General features: G+C 41.2%; 1 protein-coding gene across 1 annotated transcript in view; it reads right to left on the reverse strand.

The window, feature by feature from the left end:
- Window positions 1–46, reverse strand: part of rab14l (RAB14, member RAS oncogene family, like) — a 6,940-nt gene extending 6,894 nt beyond the window's left edge. The window contains exon 1 of the mRNA NM_200683.2: window positions 1–46. This exon is cut by the window's left edge and continues 55 nt beyond it. The gene's annotated coding sequence lies outside the window, so the exon portion shown is untranslated.
- Between the last annotated feature and the right edge of the window lie 4,308 nt (window positions 47–4,354).

Consider the following 4,354-nt stretch of genomic DNA (forward strand, 5'->3'; position numbering starts at 1 on the left):
TCTGGTCAAGATGGCGGCGGCACAAAGACTGGAGCGGCTCCGCGGCTCACCGACAGGCGGCGCCACTGAGAGACACACCGACACCACCACCATCACCACCATCATCATCATCATCATAATATCATAAACATCTCTCATCAGAGTCTCACACAGGTTGATCACATTGGTTTGCTGACAACATGTCACTGCATTGATTGCATCAAGTCTGGGTGACATGGTGGCTCAGTGGTGTCGCACTGTGGCCTCACAGCAGGAAGGTCTCTGGTTTGAGTCTCGGCTGGGTCAGTTGGTGTTTCAGTGTGGAGTTTGCATGTTCTCCCCGTGTTGGTGTGGGTTTCCCCCACAGTCCAAACACATGCACTATAGGGGAACTGATCAACTACACTGGCCGTAGTGTATGAGTGTGAGTGTGTATGGGTGTTTCCCAGTACTGGGTTGCAGCTGGAATGGCATCTGCCGTGTAAAACATATGCTGGAATAGTTAGTGGTTCATTCCCCTGTGGCCACCGCAGATAAATAAGGGAATAAGCTGAGGGAATTAATGTATGAATGAATGAAACGAGTCCTTTAAGCGATTGCTCAAGCTTTTGTATTTATTAATTTAAAATGAGACTTTAAAAAATATTCCTTTCAATGATATATAGCATTTAATATTCTGTATTCTGACACACACACACACACACACACAAAATATTAACTTAAATTAGATTTAATAATAATTTAATCAGTAGGTCTAATACAGATCAATAGTTTTTTTATTAACTTACTAAGTTTATTTTAACGTGTTAACCAATGTTTACTCATTTTAATTACTAATAATTTATTGTAAAGTGTTACCCGCTGTATTTTACATATTTTTGAATTATTGTTCATTTACATTTGTTGGTGTGACGCTCTTGAGCACAGCAGGAGTCCACAATAGGCAGAAAACCCAGCATGTTTCCTCAAACTCAACTATGATATTAACAGTTGGATGGTAAGGGTGTGTGCATGATGGTATAAGTACGAAAGTGCATCCAGCTGGAGTCAAGAGTGTAGTGTCTGGCTTCAGCTTCAACTGTTTTAAACCACAAGATTCACTGTAGACCTACAAACAACTGCACGTAATGCATCAAGAATTGTTTTTATTTCTCTGAAAAGTGATAAGAGACCTTATTCTGATGATTACAAAACAACTCACCCGACAGACACAACAGCTGCATTTCCCTTTAATCCCAGCTTTAAAGACTGATTCCCTAACAGACATGTAACAAAAATACTATAGTAATTCATAGTAAATAATGTACTGTATAAATTATACTACTCACAGCACTTTGCTAGTGAATGCTCCAGCATACTGGTGTGTTTGTTGACTAGTGAACTGACCAACTGTATTAAATAATGTAGTATATACCGTAATGTAAACTGTGGTGTATTGTAGAACAATATACCCTATAGCTGTAGAGAACTACAGTGTTGGCTCGTTTGTTTATATTACGTTGTCATAGCAACTGTAGAATCACCACAATAGATCAATTACTATAGTTGTTGTGTTACCATAGCAACTGTAGAATCACCACAACAGATCAATTACTATAGTTATTGTGTTACCATAGCAACTGTAGAATCACCACAACAGATCAATTACTATAGTTGTTGTGTTACCATAGCAACTGTAGAATCACCACAACAGATCAATTACTATAGTTGTTGTGTTACCATAGCAACTGTAGAATCACCACAACAGATCAATTACTATAGTTGTTGTGTTACCATAGCAACTGTAGAATCACCACAATAGATCAATTACTGTAGTTGTTGTTACCATAGCAACTGTAGAATCACCACAATAGATCAATTACTGTAGTTGTTGTTACCATAGCAACTGTAGAATCACCACAGCAGATCAGCTCAAGTGTTCACTATAGTATGGTTCAGAAACTCTACAGTATTTACTATACAGGACTGCAGTCCGTGTTTGGTGTGGGAGGGCAGCAGCATGCTTTAGAATGTGCTTACAATGGCTTGTTGAGATCTGTTCAAATCCTGTACATCACAGAAACAAAACACGCTGGGACATGCTCAGACTTTTCTCAGAGAGAGAAGTACCAGGTTTGAGTATTGTTCTGACAGACATGAAGAGCTCACAGCCAGACCAATGACAAAACAGAGTTATTTACATATGTACAGCTCATTTTACAGTAGATGTGCATGTATAGTGTGTTACCAGTTCACACTGCAAAACATGCCTCTCTTACATGTTTCTAGTCCAAATATCTACAAACTCTTAAATCAAGAAGCGTTTCTAGACAAGCACAACATATAGTGCTGTTTTCAGGAATAATGAGTCAAAATGAAGAGAGTTTCATATTAAAACAAGTAATAATAATCTGACAATGGGCTGTGCAATATAATCTTAATTCAAAGTGAAAACAAGAATGTGTTTCCTTAAAACAGATTAAAATATTCGATTGTCAACAAGCACACAAGCCAAACTGTTCCCTTAAAAACTACAGTGGTTATCTCAGAGACACACTGTATTCTAGAATCCCCCATATGCTGACATTAGATCTGATATAATGGCCTTCATTTAAATACCGCCTCAGTGCAGTGTGCACACACTCTGTTCATCCAACTGTTCTGAGATCAGTGTGTTTCAGTGTTAACTCCATTAGTTATTGAATACTGTGACGACAGCGCTTAATATGTTTATATATGCAGAGCATGACTGTAGAATACAGTGCTACCCTCACTGAAATCAGCCATGTTTTTTGGTAGTAAAACTGTAGTGACCATCTTTCTTTCTGCGTTGACCTATGGGAACGCTAAATTAACCATGTTTTTTTTGCAACAACAACTATAATTTTACCATGGCAATAGTAGTAAAACTGTGGTTACACAAATGGTGGTCAATGCACAAAAACAAACACGGTTACTACAGTTGTGCTGTCACAAACACACGGTCCATTTTCATAAGGTCACTCAGAAAACTGCCATTAGAGTAGAAGTGTTTGTGGAGTCTTCAGTGCATCTGAGGAATGTGTTCATCATCCTCAGGCCAGCAGCAGCAGTGCGGTCAGCAGGAGCATCTGCAGTGTGAGGAGCGGCCGGCGGGGGGCGCTGTTGCAGAGCTCAGAGTCACAGCAGTGGATGGAGACTCCGGGCAGCTCCTGCTGCTGACAGTGGCGAGAGGTGGCACAGCCCGCCGTCAGGACCATACCCAGAGCCGCTACACACACACACACACACACACACACACACACACACAGAGAGAGAGAGAGAGAGAGACATCAGTCGCAGAACACACACACACTAATAGAACCGTCAGTTACAGAACACACACACACACACACACACACACACAGACTGACACACAGAACCGTCAGTCGCTGCTCTTCAGTGTGTCACTCTCTCAAGGCCAAACGCCTCATAATTGAACTCATTAATGAGGACTCGGGGACGTGTGTGTGTGTGTGTGTGTGTGTGTGTGTGTGTGTCACCCTCAACATCAGGACATGTGCACATCAGACGTCATTTTTTCATAAGTAGAATCTGACTTTGATTTACGCTGTGTGTGTGTGTGTGTGTGTGTGTGTGTGTGTGTGTGTGTGTGTGTGTGTGTGTGTGTGTGTGTGTGTGTGTGTGTGTGTGCGTGCGCGTGCGTATGCGTGTGTATGCTTATAAGAATAATATGGAGATCAGTGAGTGTGTTTATGCTACTTGTTTTATAATACCAAGGTGTGTGAAAGTGAAAGTATAAGAGTGTAGAAGAGTGCAGAAGTGTGTAAGTGTGTGTCTGCATGACAGTCTGTGTGTACATCAGTGTGTGTGTACATCAGTGTGTGTGTGTGTGTGTGTGTGTGTGTGTCTGTTTGTGAGTGTGTGTGTGCCTAAATCTACATTATCAGGGTTACCCCGTCAGTAACTCTCCATCTTTCATCTTCCCTCTTCATCTGTGTCTTTCAGCAGAACTGAAGGTGTCAGACACACACACACATCTCTCCATTTACATCAACACACACACACACACATTATATTTCCTTTAGGGCGCTCAGATTATTCTAAATATCTACAGTCAGGTCCATCAATATTTGGACATGGACACACAACTCCTTCAGTGATGTCTCAGTTATACAGCAACATGAAGGATCTGAAATGACAGAAGATGTGCTTTACCTGCAGACGGTCAGCTTTAATCTGAGAGTGTTCACAGCCACATCAGCTGATACAGCAGTCTGCAGATGTGCCTCCCACTTGTTAAGGGACCAAAAGTAGCAGGATGATTGTCTTCTCAGCTGTTCCATGGCCAGATGTGTGTTGTTCCTTCATTATTCCAGTTATAGTGAGCGGATAACAGCTCCAGAGCTGATCTCCA

Source organism: Danio rerio, chromosome 5, assembly GCF_049306965.1.
Source record: "Danio rerio strain Tuebingen ecotype United States chromosome 5, GRCz12tu, whole genome shotgun sequence".
Taxonomy (NCBI): domain Eukaryota; kingdom Metazoa; phylum Chordata; class Actinopteri; order Cypriniformes; family Danionidae; genus Danio; species Danio rerio.